Genomic DNA, 17,978 nt, shown 5'->3' with positions numbered 1-17,978 from the left:
GCAAAAGCGATGGCTAAAACATGAGCCTCCCACCGTGGCCTCTCAGACTTGGCCAGGGGATGTGCCAGGAGCATTTATAGCCTGAAAGCCCTGGCAGCAACGGCTGTCTGCATCATGGATGGATGTTCAGGTGCGTGACTGAGTAGGGCTGAATCTGGCTCCCAAGCGTAAAAGTTGGTTTAATGCCCTCTCCACAGGTTATTAGCTTGCTGCAGGGTCAAGCTGGCATGTCGGGCTGGGGGAGCCTTGCTGAGAGCACTCATGTGAGCAGGAGCTTGAGTTTAACTCTGCAGGTGACAAGAGCATGCTGAAGAGCTGAAACGAGATGTCTGGCGAGACAGCCCCATTCCTGACCCCAAAAGTGGCTGTGGCTTTCTGCCTGCCCAAACGGATCTGTGTCTGCACCAATGAGGAGGGCAGAGCACGGGGGTTGTGGTGATCCTATTCCTTCAAAGGAGAGGGTGAGACCAGCAGGGGCTTCCCCTGCATCCCATTGTGATGCAGACAGGCTCCCCAGCTGCAGCCTGGGCTGGATGCCATGCTGGTGAGGATGCTCTGAGTCACAGGGTGTCTGCACGCTGCACAGCCCGGCCCCGCACGGCAAGCCGTGCGCCTGCAAGCCCTCATCACAGACTGCACGTAAACGGCCCCTCCGGCTGTCTGTCCTTGCGTCATGGGGGTCAGGTTCCGGTGCTGGGATTTCTTTGTGCAGGGCACAGGAGTTTGCATGCAGAGAAACTTCCCTGCAGCTGGAAATAATCTCCGAGACATGCTAAGATGAGCCAGAATGAGTGACGGAGGTGCACTGAGCCCCTGCTTCTCTCACTGGTGGTCACCTTGATCTTCCCCATCTCCAACCTTGGCTGCTGGTAGCGCTGCTAACACAGCTATGGGCTTGGGAGCACCCAACGGTAACCACAGCAGGGGGCTGGTAGAGCAGCCATTCTTCTAGGAATGTCCCTGAGCAGGTGGGGAGTCCCGGGGGTGTTTTGCTGCCTTTTGCAGGGTTGGTGCCTGTAGCGAGCACGTGGACAGATGTCCTGGGGGTGCTGCTCCCTGCATACGGTGTATCTTATCTGCAGCACCCAACAATCATGGCGGCTGCCTGGGCTGCAGGTAAGACATTGGAGAAACGTGGAACTGTATGCATTTGGCCCTCTAGGTGAGCACAGGGAGGGTGCTCACCTCCCAAACCCGCCTCTCACTCAAAGCGGGTGGGAGGGACAAGTACTTTGGCAATGGCTACGTGTGGATGCCAAACAAGCAGCCAGCATAAAGGCAAATATTTTGGCTACCCCAACACATCTGTTTAGAAGCAGCTCAACCCCAATTTTAAACAAAATGGGGAAGAAAAGACTTTAATTGAAGACATGCAAGCTCTTGGCTGGGGCCCAGCATTGGCAGCCCTGCTGGGAGATTGTGTGTCACACAGATGAGGCTATAGCACAGGCCCTGATGCAAGCACTCTGTGCTGCTTTTGAGCTGATCGGATGTGCCCTGTAGAAGCAGAAGGAGGCTCTGCACAGATACAATGCTGTAATTCAGTATATACACTTCCATCATCACTCCTCCTTATCAACCCACCTGCCTTTTGGCAAAGCAGCATCCTTTTGCTTGGGATGTAGAGCTCCATCTCAGTGGTTGGTAGCTCCTGTCCTGTTCTTTCTTCATTTTTCAAGGGAAGGATTCAGCCCCAGGGATCCTGAAATGGATCAGCTGTTTTCCCAGCAGCCCTGGCTCTGTGTGTGGGACTGAGATTATCAGATTGGGAGCAGCTGATCCCAATGCGTTGACAAACCCATTAAGAATCAGTGACAGCTTAGACACTGCTTTCTTGGTAGACTCTTTTGTCTGGCTTCAAACCTTGTCAAATCTCTCCTATACCCAGAGGCAAAGCTGCAGAAATAGCTTCAGGTGACAAATGTGTGTAAATAATAGAAACAGGAGGTTCCCTGAGCTTTCCATCTGTTTCCTGGTGAGCTCTGCAGTCCTTCCTGAGCTCAGCGGTATTGCAAATGTTTAAGTTAAACTCAGGGTAAGGGATGCCTAAGCTATGGTCGTGATAGGGTTTGTGTCTCCTCTGTCCCTTAGGGGAGGAACTGGGAGCCCAGCAACCCCCAGGACCTCCTGTGCTGTTGCACCCAGCAGGGGGTAGATCTTCCAGGGATGGGTCCTGGCTTCCCAGTGGGGTCCCCTTGGGGTATCACTAGGGCTGCCCTGGTGTTAGCCAGGGGAGTATTCCCACAGATACCCTACCCATGCTGGGGCTGGCTGTGCTCTAGCAGGAAGAGAGGCGATGGTTAACTGCTGCGCCCTCGTTGTTTTTGCATGGCCTCCTCTGCTGTACGCTGCCGGTGTCCAGGATGTAATATGCGTTAATGCTGGCTTCCCAGGCGGAGATGATGGGGGCAGGGAGTGTCTCGGAGGAAACCCTCAGCTCATGTCAATCAGTGTAACTTTTTATTTTACAGATCACGCTGCACAGCGCTTCCAAGTATGAACAAATCTAAATGAAGACAGCTGGCAGAGGCTCTCGTCATCTAACTCCTTCCAGATGTGTACTTAAATGCTGCAGTTCTTGACTGGTGACACCTCTGATGTAATCCTTGGGGACATGGCAGTGATGGGGTAGGCGAGGGGCGTGCCAGAAACCTGGTGGTGTGCTGGCATCATCTCCTCTGAAGCTGAGACCTGGAGTCCCTGCTTAGGGGAGACCTCATCATCCCTCTTGGGGTCAGCAAGTCTCAGTGGGTTGTGCAGGGGCCCGCAGAGCACCTGGGCATCTTTCTTTGCATACAGCTACTTAATGTACAGTAGTGTCCTGTGGATATAGCTGCTTCGTGGCCTTGAATCCAGACAACCACACTTAGGATGGTTGTGCTGGAGTGAATTAGTGATGTTTTCTGATAATGAGTTGAGGTTGAAGTGTTTATGCTGCTTCCAGCCTGGGAGCCTATTCAGGTCTCCCTGCATGGTGCCTCTCTGCACTGCAGGGATGTCTGAAATCAGTCTGGGTGGGAAGATTCGTAAATCCTGCTGCCCTCCCACTGCGGTATTTACTCCTCGCGTCCCCACTTCATGTTGCTGCTTGGCCTGGGTTGTGCTGGAGCCACGCATGGTTTCCAGTGGGTTTAGTTCTCACACTTCTGTGGGAAGGCTGTATCAGCTTTGCAAACTGGGTTCTGGGGGCTGCTTGGTGGCTAACCAAGAATGGGTCAGGAATCAGGGTGACCAAGTTGGGGTGATTCCTCCAGCCTCAGGTGAGAGAACGTATCTTCTCAGAGCATTGCCTTCTTCATGATGTCTTTCTAAAAATGCAGCAGCCTGGGTCCAGGCTTGTTTCTTAGATGGAAGAGTTATTTTGAGTCTTTCTGTGGCCCCTTTTCTCTCCCCCTCCCTCTCCACACCTTTGTAATTAACCTCTGAACTCCAGTTAATCCCAGGATTAGTATGTCATAGGCTGTCGGATGGAGCTCTTGCCACCTCTGGTGCTGCCTCAGCATCCCTGGCAAACTTTCAGGGGGGTCTGGAAAGCCCTCTGGGGAGGGAAGAAGCTCCTAATGGATGCGGGTGGCCAGAGCTGGCAGATGGTGAGGGCTAATCCAGTCTCACCTGCGTCTAATGGTGATCTTCCAAAGAGCCCATGCCTGCCTGAGGGAAGAATCTTGCACTCGGAGATGAGGGTTATGCTTCAGGCCCACCTTCTTCAGGGCAGAGAGAGCTGCATGCGGGAGGGGAAATCTGCTGGGTGAGCATTAGCTGGTAGTTTTTGGTGTAGCTTCTCCTCCAGGACCAGCAAGATGAAGCTGGTTATATGCATGGGGCACCTGAGCTGGCATGCTCTGCCCTCGCACTGGCTGTGCTCACAGTGAGATGTGTGGGGGTCTGGTCATTGTGGGAACAATTCATGCTCATGAGCCCCTCCAGAGGTCCACCTGGAGAACCTCACTAGAAGATACCTTTGGCTCCCAAACGTTGATCTGGCCCTGCCTCTGGCTTGCACAGGTGATTGGTGAGCATGTTGGGCTCAGTGTGAGGGACAGTGTGCATTAACCAGCTGCAGGACACTGTCTCCAGTGTCATCTTGTCAAGCAGGTCCCAGCCAAACCCAGTACACTGATGGTGGCCCAGCTGCAGCCATGGCTCTGCCCTGAGACGTTTTGAGCCCCAGAAGCCGCAGCTGAATGTACTGCCCCTACACTGGGTCATGCTGAACTCTCTCCTGCATGGAGAGCTTTGCTAGGGGTGATGTGCTCTAAGTGTAATGAAAACTGAGCATTGCACTTTGCTCCAGCGGGAGGCCCTTGTGGGTCTTGGTCACACTCTGGCTTCTCAGCTGGAGGATGGGCTAGAGAGGTGTTGGAGGTGTCACCCTTCCCAGTGGTGTTGCTGAAGGGGACGTGGGGAAAGGAGAGCTCAGGAAATAGCATTACAAGGTGCATGTTCCTCGGGGGATGTCACACCTGATTCCTGTGATATCTAGGGGAGCCCCAGGCTGCACCCTGAGCCTTGGATTGTGCTTTGTTTGTAAACAAAGTGAAAGAAAGTGTGGATGGAAGGCTGGGAGGGTCCCACTGCTGCCTTGCAGGGAGCGGGCACTGGGCAAGCCTCAGGCAGGCGCTGGGGAATCCCCAGCTGCAGGAAGGAAAACTGCTGGGAAGCGGCACTGGCAGCTTCTGTGAAATGCTTTCATTCATCGCTAGCCAGGCTGGAACCAGTGCTGGCAGAAGGCGGTGAGGGGATGTGTTTCATTCCCAGCAGTGCTGGTGGGGGCTGGTTTTGATCAGAAGTGATCTGGCACTGGACCTCAGCAGAGCCGATGGCTGCGGCCCGTAGTGCTGTGCAGCCGGGAGAGGCTGGCGGGTGTTTGCATTTGAAGGGGCCTCGTGGTTGAACGGCTTCCAAAGCAGCTTCCTTGCCTCCTTTTTATCGCCGCTATTATTTTTTAATAAACTTCCCCCGTTAGCTTCTAACGGCATTGTGGCTGAGGGACCTGGGGATTCATTTCCTCTCGCTGGCCGCTGGCTCAGCTCACTGGCCAACTCAGTGCTGCCACAAGGGCTTGGCCCTGTGCACGGGGACTGAGGCACTTTGGCATGTTGTGAAGAGCAGCCTTGCACCATGGGTTGAACAAAATCAGGGGAACAGCAGGAGCACAGCTCTCCTCGTGCATTGTGCAGGGCTGGGGAGCGTTTCATTCTCTCTTTCACTGCACTGGATCTGCTGAGAGGCTTTCCTCCAGTCTTCGAGTAGATCACCTATGTTGTTAGTAACAATAATCAAAGCACCAGTATTAATATTAATGCTCACTATTTGCTGCCGTTTGTGGAACTGAACATAAAGGAAGCCATGCCTTCACAAAGAGGTGACACGGCAGATGACACCAGCTCATCTCTTTCTGCCAACTTCTGCATTTTTTTTTTTCCCCTTTTCCCCCCAGAAAGCTCTCCTTACCCTGCTGCTAGCATTGAGGCTGCAGGGGGCAGTGCTGTGGGTCTGCAGGGAAGTGACCAGGTCTGGGGGAGCCCAGCAGGGTTGCACTTGAGTCCTGGGCTGGCAAAATGTGTGACAGAGATGCTTGGCCTGAGGAGCCACCTCCAGCACAGCTGAGAACAATTCTGTCGCTGCCAGAGGACACAGTGCATTCAAGGTTCATTCATTGGAAGCCCACACTGATACAGGGAGAGGGCAGCAGTGCCAGGGAAGGCAGATGTGGAGGGCATGAGCAGGAAAGGTGATGGGGGTCCCACCAAGGTACCAGCTTCAGCTGGCAGAGGGGATCCCAGCCCAGGGTAAGGAATGGACATAGAAATGGCATATGTTCTATCTCTGCTGGCTCTCAGTCCTCACTAACTTTTCTGGTGCTGAAAGGCTTCTTGATGTTCCTGCTTGCTGTGAGGAGGAAGGTGCTAACAAATTCTGATGCACCTTATTCCCTTCTTCCTCTGCCTTCCCCACAGGGGCTCTTTGCCCTTGCTTTAGCACCTCAGATTCTTGTCCAGTGTTGTCCCTGGCTGGCTTTGAAGAGAAGCCTCATGCTAGCACACATTGCTTTGCTTGCCTTCCTGTGCTCAGGCACTTCTCTCCCCAGTTGACATGCTGAAGATAACATATCTCCCCTCCCCTTGCCTTGCTCCCCTTTCACTGTATGTATTTCTCTCTCTGTTCATCCCCATGACTGAAACTTGGCAGGGAATTCAGAGACAAGCTTAGTATTCAAAATGACCGCCCCAAGGACAGCCCAGAATTGGATGGGGTAAGGATGTACTCTATGCTGATTTCCACAATTTCCTTGTCAGCTGTGAATGAGCTTCCTTCTCTCCTTGCTACAGCCACAGGGTTCCCTGGGCTGGAAGCTGCCCATTGAAGGTGCTTGGCATGAGTAGGGGCTTTAACTTTTCTCACTGCTCCATCTTTCCCTGTGCTGGTGCTACCTTCCTCATCAGAGCCTCATGATTAGCTCTGAGCCTCAAAATGAAGAGGAAAGGAGGTAAAAAAGGGAGTCACTTGAAAAGAAGTGAACTCAAGCAAGGGAGCACTGTGGCCTTGCCAGTAGCTTGAGGTGGGGGGAAAAAGGGTCAGTGTGGTCCTGGAATGAATGGGGTAGGGAAACGCGGATAAACTTTACTCTGTCACATCTTTCAGACTTTGGTGAAGGGGGCACAGGCTGACATGCCAAGGGGCCAAACTCCAGGCAGATAACAGGGATTGTTGTGCAACCCTGGAACCCAGCCGAACTAAAGTGCAGGATGTATGTCACACCTTTAATAACCAACAGGCAGTGTTTGCCAGATGCTCCATCAAATGCCCCACGTGGTGCTGTTTAGCCACTTAGTGCCAAGATCCAAAGTGTCTTTGACTGGGGCCAAAGACAGCAGTGAGGAGCTGGACCCATGTGGTCAGGAGAAACCCTGTGCAGTCTGCTATGATCAGATGGTCAGTGATCAGATCTGGCACAACAAGAGAACGGTTTGTGGTAGCTCCCTTGACCATGACTTCAGCTTCTATTGCTCCACCTTGGTGTGCCCTGGTGGCATTTTTATAGCATGAAGCCATGTCATCTGGTTGTACCACAGCTCTGGGCAAGATTGGGCTTTGATTTATGTAGTTTTGTTCCTGCAGCTCCCCAGAGAGATGTCTTTTAGGCAACATCACAGCTTCCCCACGGGGCAGTGCAGATGCGAAGCATCATTAAGTCTAGAGCAGATATAAGGGAAAGACACAACTGTTCCTAGCTGACACTGCCTAATCTTGGGCTTGGTGGGACTGAGGTGATGTGAGCAATCTGCTCAGAGTGGGCCTTTGTGAATCTCTGTTCAGATGAGGCAGATCTGAGGAATGACAAGGACAGGTAGTCTTTATTAGCCATCCTTCCCCTTTCTTTTCCAAATATTTGGACGATGGCCAGACCATCTGAGGTTTGCTTGCTACTACTCAGAGTTGTAGAAGTGCCTCCTGGGTTCTGTTAGGAAATCTTTGGTGTCTCCCATGAGGGATCTTAGGCAGCCTCAACTCCCTCATTGACTTCAGGCATCCACCAGCATGCTTTAAGGGAAGCCAGACTGGAGAGTTAGCTGTGATGGCCCCTGGAAGCCACCATCTCTCAAGCGGAAAGGAGCTTTATGAGCATTACTGGAAGCTGCTGTGGCTTAGTTACCAGAAATAAACCACTTCAATTTGTGGCCAATTGCTCGCAGACCACTGCATTTCCCACTCTGGTAGCTGGGCCACCTTCCTATCGCCTTTGCTTCTTAAGGAGATGTTCTGTAAACATCACCCACTGCTCTTGGTGCTGAGAGTACGTGGCAGTGGGGCAGGAAGACAAAGGTGGGTGCCTTGCTCAAGGTTCCTGTTAGCAGGAAGGGCCTTTTTTTTTTCTTTTTTTTTGGGGGGGAGGAAGTTGGGGGGAGAAGTGCCTTTTCTGGGAACTTCTGTGTTGCCAAAGAACTAGCAAGAATAGCTCCTAATTCACAGGCAATTGCAGGGCTGGGGGCAGGAGGTAGCTGGAATGAGAGGGCTCTGCCCACAGCCTGGGAGCAGAGGATGTGTCCCTGCAGAGGTACAGATGCCTCAAACTGAGGCTTTGCATGCATGGGGGTGGCCGGATAAGTGGCCTTTGGGCAAATGCTTCCATGCCATTCTCCTGCTTGTCTTTAAGCTGCACATTTGACTCACGAGCTGTGTTAGCCTTCTTCCCACCAGGAAGCATGAGGCTGATGCCTACACAGCCATCAGCAACTTTCTTTTCCCATCACCCCAGGTGAATGAGTAGTTAACCCTGGCTCCCAGGGGGAAACTGATGAGGAGGGATTTGCTTTCTGTGTGCAGAGGGTGGAAGAACAGTGAGCAGCCTCTGAGGCTGAGACTAGGGACACGTCAAAAGCATGCTCTCCCTGCTGCACTGTGAATGAACTGGGGTCTGTGTACCAAACTGGCCAGCTTGGTGAAGATCCCAACCCCAAAAAGCACATCCTGCTGCCAGGTAGCACCTAGTTTTCTTCCCCAGAGTCAGGAGGAAGGAATGTGTATGGCTCTGCATACTGAAACAGTCGGTGTGGTGATATTCAGTCATCCTTGATGCTGATGGCTTGTCAGAGGTTGGGAACCAGCACAGATCCTTCCCCAGGGATGCAAGTGGTCCTGGTTTGGACACCCCATGTGATGACTCTGGGTTGGGGCAGCACCTGGCTCTGGAGTGAGTTCAGTTGAGGCCAAAGGGTATTTCTATGTCAAACTTTTGTCTTATACCTGACATAACACCTGATAACTCAGCATGCCTGTGCCATACCCTATCACATCATCCTGTGGAGCTGGAATGACAGTCCTCAGCCAGGGGTCTGCCAGAACACATCACTGGCACAGGGCCTATTCCTTCTCGTGATCCCTCTTTCCCAAAGCCCTCTGAAGCCCGTGGGGAGAAGGTCCATATACTCTTACAGCTGACAGCCAGCTCCTTGCCGTCCCCCAGCCTCTTCCCTACACCATGGCCAGCAGTGGCTGTGCTGCATGGCTAGAGGACTAGTTTTCTACATCACTTGGCAGGTACAGGCCTTGCTGTGTGCTTGTCATCACCATAGACATTGGGCTGTGGGACAGAGGCTGACTCCTTGTTAGAAAAGTGGACAGGGTGTAGACCCAAAGGGCTATGTACAACAAAGAGGGAATTGGCCATCCTTGAACCAGCAGAAGGTGGCAGATAGTTTATCTTCATCCGAGAAGATCTCTGGACAAACCCCATTCTCTCACTCAACTGATAGAGGACAGAGGAACTTGTTCAAAGGTTTCTATCCACTCGTCCACACAAAAACACGCCTTTCTCTCTGTTATTTCCATCCTGCTGCTGAGCTGTGAAGTTCCCAAGAGTCCAAGAGTGGAGAAAAACACTCAGGCTCAGCTTCTGGCTGGGTTGTGCGGTGCGTGTGTCAGCGCTTCGGGTGCAATCAGTTTTCCTTTGGTCAATGAGTTTCTTCCGTTGTTTGGGTGGGCCTTGCACAAGCTTTTGAGGGAGAGCAAAGGCTTTTTTAGAAAGTGGAATATATGACTGTGAAACCACAGGAGTGATGGAGGGTCTCAGCTGTGGGTAGAGGAGCCAAAACAGCTCCTGGCTGTCAGGATATTAGTCACTATCACTATCACTTTCCTGGTGATCAGCTCCCTGCTACCCACCTTTTGTCAGCAGCCTACTGCTCCATGAATCATGTGGTGAGGTTTTGGGAAGACCACGCTTTCCTCTCTATCTGAACAATTCCTAGGGCCTGACTACTACTGTGACATAAAAAAAATGTTGGTAAAGTAACCACAACACACTCATTTTGGAAACAGAAGAATTCAAATGGACAGTTTCCCTTTATACTTAGGAGTAAAGCCACAGGTCCTGAAAAAGCTCCAGCTGGTATGAGGCTGAGCACGTGTAAGAATCTGAGAATGTCTGAGATATGATATTAGGAAAAACTATCCAACTAATGCTGGAGCAAGCAACCTAAGGATGGAGTTCCTTCCTGTGATGTTTTTGGAGAGAAATAGACTTGCATCACCCAGATAGAGCTGATGATGCCCGAGTAGATTGTCTTTCATGTTTATATGTCTATAAACTCATCCTACTTCCCATCCTGGAATACAAATCAATGTTTAATGTCTCTGTTTTTAGATTGAAAGCTCTCTGATGGGCTCAGCTGATCCCACTGTGAGCACTGCACTCCTCCATGGCCATTCTCTGCCAGCGGTCTGCTGTCCCCATGACTGAAATGGCTCCTGGGGAAGTGTCTCAGAGCAGAGGATGGAGTAGAGGACTACAGTAAATGTGGCCCAAACTGTAACGTAAGAGCAAGCACTGCTGCCATGGTACTGGTGAGACCCTGCAGGAATACCTGCAAGGGCAGCTCAGTGCCTTATCAGCTCCAGGAGTGGCTGCTCTGGCAGTGGCAAAGCAGCAAACCCTGCCACACCTGGGTGTGATAGAGGAGGAGACTGCACCGAGCTCACCTGCATGTGCCACCAGTTGTGGGGAGTTTATCCACTGCTATACAACCATTAAGGTTGGAAAAGATCTCTAAGATCATCCTGTCCAACCACCAATTCATCTTCACCATGCCCACTGACCGTGTCCCTCAGTACCACATCCACATGGCTCTTGAACGTCTCCAGGGATGGTGACTGTCCCACCTCCCTGGGCAGCCTGTGCCACTGCATCACCGCTCTTTCTGAGAAGAAATCCTTCCTAATATCCAACCTGAACCTCCCCTGGCACAACTTGAGGCTGTTATCTCTCGTCCTATCAAAGTTACTTAGGAGAAGAGGCCGACCCCCACCTCCCCACAATCTCTTTTCATGGAGTTGTAGAGAGTGATTAGGTCTCCCCTGAGCCTCCTCTTCTCCAGACTGAACAATCCCATCTCCTTAATCAATCCCCATAAGACTTGTGATCCAGACCCTTCATGGCTTTGTTGCCTTTCTCTGGATGCTCTCCGGGGTCCCTTTCTTGTAGTGAGAGGCCCAGAACTGAACACAGTGCTTAAGGCGTGCCTCACCAGAGCTGAGTACAGAGGGATGATCACCTCCCTGCTCCTGCTGTAGCATTATTTTTGATAAAAGCCAGGGTGCCTTTGACCTTCTTGGCCACCTGGGCACACTGCTGGCTTGTGTTCAGCCAAGCACTGACCAACACCCTGAGGTTCTTTTCCTTCTTCTGGAGGCCTTCAGTCAGAAAATCTGCTCTGGTACCCTGGATAGACAGGATCTCATCTTGCTTCCAAGAAGGAAGATTACCCTGTTAATGTTATTTTAGTTTATTTAAGACAGGTCTGCTCTTAGAGTTTCTTCCTAGGACTCCTGCAGTGATACCAGGAGGTGATGGAAACATCTGCCACACTCCTTCTCTTCCTGGCACCCCATTGCTACCCCTTGCACAGTACCACTGTGCTGTCCCATGCAATTTGGGAAGCTACCCCCGTCCTGCAGCCTGCTTCCAGACGGGGCGGAAAACCCTCGGCCCCCCTGGCCCCCGGCTGCACAACGGAGGGGCTGTGTGACCTGCCGGCTCCCGACGTGGTTGCTATAGGAAAGGGAAGAGGCTGGAGGGAATGTGTGGGACCTATTCACACCCCTAGCCCCGATTCACAGTGCCCCTGAGGTAATGTTTGCCTGGCTCGCCGTGGCCTTGCCTGATAAAGGGGCCTCCGTAAAGCAAGGAGGGGGGAAGAGTTGGCCGAGGGTGGGAGAAATATTTGCCTTGAATGCCAGCAATGCGTGGAAATGGGAGGTGATGGAGGAATAAGAAAGGACCCTTTGACTAAGGGTGAGGTGGGGGTCCGGCTGTGCACAGGGGGTGTCAGGGCAAACACAGCAGCTGGGCAGTGGTGTGCGACAGACGTGGGCATCGGGCTGCCAGAGGCCTGTAGCCAACTGCAGCTCCATTTTGGGTGCTAAAAGGCAGGAGGGTTTGTACGCCTGACTGATGCTTGTCTGTCTGTTTTTCTGCCTACCTGTCCTGTCCCGAGTGAGCTCATTATTCAGATTATTGTTATTATAGTTGTATTTCTGCTTTTGTATAGTTGGAGTGCCACTTGGCCTGATAGAACACAGGATGGATTTTGTTCTGGAAAAACCCTTCAAGCTGCATGTGAATTCTAGGAAACAAAAGCAAAATTCCCATTGCCTAAAAGCCAGCAAAACAAAACTCCCTTGCCAAAATATCCTCACACAGAACAGCACTGGGTGAAGAGAAATTTTGGCACAGGGCGTGCACTGGCAACTTCTTAAATTTTTATAGCTGATCTTAACAAATGTCCTTTTTGTACCCTGTTCTCCATGACAGCCATGTTCTCCATGGGCTGATCAAAGCAAAGGGGCGAGCACACTGCTTCTGCTGGGATGCTTTGCAAGATGCATACAACTCATGAATCAAGAAGCCATTTCCAACAGCAGCAACTAGGCCACGAACTATTCTCCCTGCTGTGATGGAGGAGTGAGGAGGGTGGTGGGAACATCTGGCCTCCGAGTTCCAGAGAAATAAAACCAAGCCCAGGGAGGAGATGTGGGGAATTTGAGGGAAGGGCCAGTGCAGATGGGCCACATTTGATCAATGATGGCCAAAGCTCAGTGTTACCGGAGCTGGAGTAACATGGATAGCAAGGAACCAGTCCAGCTGGTCCTCCCTCCGCAGGACCATGTTTTGGACGAGCTGCAGCTGTTTGGCCAGGAGGCACAGTGTCGGTGGGCAAAGCTGGGTGGATAGCTCTTCCCAGTGTGGGTCAAAAGAAAACAGAAATGGAAGTGGGATTGGAGGAGAAAAAAAAAGTAACTAATGTTATAATGGCATTTTCTCGTGGGAAGGGAATATAGTCTACAGCCCTGGTAAAAAAGAAACAGAGGGGGCTGGGGCACTGCTATTGAGAATGGCTGGGAGCCTGGGAAAGCGCTTCTATAATGAGAAAGGGAAAAGATGAGGGTGATTTAGGATAAGAAATGTTGTCGTTGGCTTCAACTAGAAGGAGAGCAGGTCTGCTCCTCCTCTGACTTTTTGTGTGGCACCTATCATCCTAGGACACTAACAGCTTGCAAAGAGACCAGACTCCAAGGAAGCTGGGAATATGGTTTATAAACACCTCTGCTTACACTGAGAATAGGAAACCCCAGCAGTGGGTTTCTTACCCTTCCTCTATTACAGCCAATAGTCCCTCACTCAGAAAAAAAAGGAAAGCATAGAAATAAAGCCCTTTTTGTGTGTTATGGGGAAAAAAAAAAAAAAGAAACGCCAAACTGCTGATGACTTTGGGAGAAATGGTGTTCAGAGAGGTGGCTTTGGACCTTGAAGGATAGCAATGGGGGTGAGGAATGTTGGTTTTTTTTTTTGCTTTGCTTTGGGGTTTAAGAACAGTTTTGCAGTCTCGCCGCCCCCTGCAGCAGCCTTTCCAAAGATGGCAGCCTGCCCACTGGGGAACGATGCACTGGGGATGTGCAGGGGAGCAAGGAGGGAATTGGGCCTTACTGTAAGCTCTGTCTTTTATTTCAACAGCTTGATTGATTGGTGTTCTGCCATTGGGTCAGCTGCTGTTAATCCTGTATTTATATTTACCCGATACATCTCTCATTCCATTTTCTGGAATTCCCCTGCTCTGATGGCCGCATCGCAGAACATTTAGCTTTCATTTATGTGCAGAAGAAACTAAACTCATTTGAATTTTGCTGCTTCTTAAGCTCAAAGTTTCCCCTGCCCCTTTTTTTTCCCAACATTTTTAACAGGGATCAAAGGATGTTTTTACTCTTGCATGAAGCTGTTTCTTTAAAGCCTGTGTTACAAGTGATCTGGTGAGGCTGTGCACTGATGCTGAGCCCTCTGAGAGCTCCTGTGGCTAGCACGGATTAAAGGAACTAGGTCAAATTTCTAAACTATAGCATACATCTTTCTGCTGTTCCAGCTGGACTATCTATAAAAGCTGGAAAAGAAAATCAGAGTCCTGGAAAGAGGTTTTGCTGGATGTGCACTTCCCAGAACTCCCCCGAAAAGCAATCCAACTGTGCAGGCTGCAGCGGAGGATCTTCAAAAGGTTTTTCCTAAATCAACCCAGCCGGCTGAAATCCACCGGGAAAACTTTTGAGAATATTGCTTGCAAGATGGATGGATAATGCAAAAAGCACGAAAACAATACGGAAGAAAAGACATTTTTCTACATGGTGCCACTCCCAGCATTATTTTATGTGAACCAAAGCATAAATAAACGTGTTTCTCCTTCAGCCTTAAGTGCAGGTAGAAGGACATCACTGCAAAACAGTGTTCCCTGGCATAGGACAGAAAACTGCTCTCATGCATACAGCAGCGCTGCAGAATGGCTTGGAGTAAGCAAGGAGAAGAGGCTCCCCACCCATTCAATCTCCTTCAGGGGAAGAAAGAGGCAGAGCACGGCATGCTGCCGTCCTTGGTGGGAAATGTGAGTGCCATTTCCATCCACCGGGCAGAGGGACTGCGCTATTGAACTTTTTTCATCTGTAGCTTCTATGAAACACTGCTGGCCAGCCTGGAACTTGGCCAAAACAACATCCTGGTTCCTCAGCAAGTGCTGTGGGATCAGACCACATGTGACGAGGACCCCAGCTCCGTGTTGCATTGGGAAGAGATGGCCGTCGTGACCCCTGCTGTGCCCTGGGAAAGTCATTTGGCTGTGGCTCACAGGAAGGAGAAGGTTTGCTTTCTCCAGATCCAGGATTTCCTCTTAGGCCTTCTTTATGTGCTGCATCACATCTTACCCCACTCTCACATGCTGGGGCCAACAATCACCCAGGCTACTAGCCCTCCTGTGCTGACCCTGGGGCTGCACTCTGGCTGCCTGGTCTGGAGGGGGCCCCTACTTCTGACCCAAAGGTGCCCATAGGACCAGGCAGCCTGGGCATGGGACAAGCAGGCTTCCCAGCGTGGGAAATTTCTAAAGAAGCAGTCTGTAAACCACATTTTCATCTAACTGGTCTAAATATATTTCAGTTTCAAAACACACACTTAAAAATAACTTACAGAAATATTTATACGGACACTGAAAGGAACTTTCCAGCTTTAGGGATTCAGCAAAGCCCACAACTGCCTTCCTGTGCAGTCACTCCTAGCCTGTTGTTGAGCCTCTTGTTTTGAAAGCGTTGGAGTCTCTTTCTCCTCCAGTTATCTCGCCTCACTCCACCCTGACACATGAACTCACAGGGCTTTGCATTCAGCAACGTCAGGACTGATATCGCACGGCAGCTTTTCCCACAGCTGCAATCATAACTCCTTCAACAGCACAATTTTTCTTGCAGGCTAAAAGGGAAAAGTTTGGCTTGTGTAGGAGAATTCAGCCCCAGGGATGGGGCATTACACATCTTTAGGAGCTCCCTTTCTCATTTCTTCACTCCATGCCGATTCATTCATCTGGCTGTCTCAGCTCCTGTGGGGCTTAGGGCAGATCTCAGCCCTTGGAAGATGTATGTCAGCATTGTATTGTGGGGCAAAAGATCAGAGCTTGAATCTTTTGGGTGCCGTGGCAATAAAAAAAGCAATGGTAAAGGTAAATGTGTAGCTTTCTGTTGTGATTTTCACCATCATCAGTTCCTTTTTATGACTGGTTTTTGCTGGGACAATGTCAGCTATCAGAGGGTCAGGAGGTGTACCAGCCACTTCCTCTCTTCTACACAGGCAGTCCCCTTTGATAAAGAAAGGCTGGGCTCTTGCTAAAGCATCACGGTACGATTGAGTACACCAGCCAATACACTATGTTATATGGGAGAGAAGCAGTCTGACATGTCGAGACAAAGGTTGGCTGATAAGGATGCATTGTGTCATGTGCCAGTGTGCCTCAGCTTTTCCAAAGATATCTCTGTAACCCAGGAATGCCTTCTAGGAGGCTGGAAATGTCTGTATTTCATGTCACTAGATTTTATTCTTAAATCATGACACAGTGTTTGTTCAGTACATATTGCAGCAGTGGTGAGAATCTTTCCCTTGTTTAGCAGGAACAAACAGCCCAGAAGAAGGTGTGCTCACTGGGATGAAGGCTATTTGGATTACAAAAAAGGTCAAATGAGTGCAAACCCCATTGAAGCTGTATAAGCCACTCTGTCTGGCTCAGTGCTGCAGGAGGGACTGTGCTGGAGACACGAAACTGCTGGAGAAGCTCTGTTTGCAAGATGCATTTGTGCTGCTGGAGAGGCAGTAGCTTGCACAGGAAAGACACAAACACTCCATCAAAACTAGTTCTGTGATGCCTTTTATGGGAGCAATTTGTGACACTTTAATATATCACTACCAATGAGTCTGTGGTTTTGATTTTCCAAGTAAGATTCAGAACCCAACTGGCTTGCTAATGATTTTGTCTCTCTCTCTACCCCTGTATTTCTTTATGGACGAAGAGCGCTATGTGGGTGAGAGTGTCTTAGTGTTTTTCATCAAACTTCAATCTATCATTTCATACAAGCTGTGGTAACAGACTCTAGGCCACCAATTAAATGCAACTAGCTCCAAAATGTCACACAACATCTATTTAAAACAGGCCAAACTCCAGGCTTGGATTAAGACCCGGGCATTCATAAAAACACAGGATTAAACTGAAAGCTCCAATTTCCTTTAAAAAAGAAACTTTTCTGCTCTCTCACTGCACAGAAAAGATCAAATCCCAGAGCTAAACAGAAGTGATACGGCAGCTTCTTCTGAAGGCTCCAAAGTTGGAGGGTGCAGCACAGTGCTTCATCTGGCAGCTGTGATGTCCATTTGCTCTGCCTCCTGCACTGAGATTTTCCATGCCTTTGATTTTGCTACTCCTGTTGTTTGTGAGTTGATGTGTTACAAAGGCACACAGATTTTTGTTTCAGAAGAATGTTTTTTTTTAAACTCAAAGGATGTTCTTTTTTAAACCAAATCTATTTCTGTGAATGAGATCTTTCTGTGCTCATGCACCGAGATCATAGCAGATAACTTGGTACTTGGAGCGTAGTGGTACCAAAAGCCTTGGGTGCCCTAACTTTTCCCTGTAAATACTACTGGAAATAAATAAGTGGAACAGCTGCATTACATTTACATCTAGAATGAGACTGAAGCCTGTACCAGGGACAGAGAACCTTGGAATCTGCAGTATGGGAGCTGCTGGGAGCTCTGCAGCAAGGGAACCAGCTTCCCACTATGCTCTGGCGAGATCTGGCCAACCAGCACACCAATTTCAGACCAAGCCAGTAGAGGTCACAGTAGGTCCAACGAATTCCCCACGCCCTCCTCCCAGCCAAGCCTACCCTCACATCTCAAACAATTCACCTCTGACTGTTATTAAACCCTCTTCCAACTCAACAACCTAAGCAGTCCTATGCAGACAGTCTTTTCTGGAGGGAAAAATCAGATGCTGGTAAGTTGAGCAGTGGACTGTCTGTGCCTACTTTCCCCACTCTGTGCTCCCACTACAGCTAGAGTGTGGTACCTTGGAGGTGAAATCTGTCATGTGGGTGTGGACATTTTTTCTTCATATCATTCCACAGAGGGAAAACACCAGACCTGCCAGATTGTCAGGGTCCCTTATCTTCGCAGACCTCTCACCTTCATCCAACCTGTGCCAAGTTCATGCCAGCCTAGATGACATTCGCACTGCTGAAAGTCCCCAAGGTGATTGGGTCTATATAGGACAGAAGATCATACCTTCCCATGCTGCATCGTCTGCAGGGCAGCAAATGCTCTAGGACAATCACTTGAACATCTTCATCTTCTAATGAATGAACATCATCATCTTATAATGGATCCTTGATGTCCTAGGCTCCCCTGGGGTCTTTCACAAGAGTTGGGACGTGCTCAAGGAGGAACAGGCACTGCAGAGGGAAGCAGGCTTACAGTCAGCTAGTCTATTTCCCTGCACAGCTACAGCTCTGTGAGGAAACTTCAGGCGCCACAAATACAAGACCAAATTTGAAGTTCTTTGTACGGGGATTCTGGGAATTACCTTCCTTTCCTTTCCTTTCCTTTCCTTTCCTTTCCTTTCCTT

General features: G+C 50.1%; 1 long non-coding RNA gene across 3 annotated transcripts in view; it reads left to right on the top strand.

The window, feature by feature from the left end:
- The window catches only part of LOC104909638, a 42,766-nt gene extending 24,795 nt beyond the window's left edge, over nt 1-17,971 (top strand). Inside the window, exons 3-4 of one of the 3 annotated variants that reach the window (XR_792483.3) lie at nt 2,472-2,599; nt 13,514-17,971. This is a non-coding gene — a long non-coding RNA (uncharacterized LOC104909638). Of the gene's footprint in view, nt 1-2,471; nt 2,629-13,513 lie in introns of all 3 variants that reach the window. The other 2 variants (XR_792485.3, XR_792484.3) reach the window with 2 other exon arrangements.
- The last annotated feature ends 7 nt before the right edge of the window (nt 17,972-17,978 follow it).

Source organism: Meleagris gallopavo, chromosome 2 (assembly GCF_000146605.3).
Source record: "Meleagris gallopavo isolate NT-WF06-2002-E0010 breed Aviagen turkey brand Nicholas breeding stock chromosome 2, Turkey_5.1, whole genome shotgun sequence".
In the NCBI taxonomy this organism is placed as follows: domain Eukaryota; kingdom Metazoa; phylum Chordata; class Aves; order Galliformes; family Phasianidae; genus Meleagris; species Meleagris gallopavo.
Note: the sequence above shows the minus strand (reverse complement) of the source record. Positions and strands in the feature narration are given on the sequence as shown.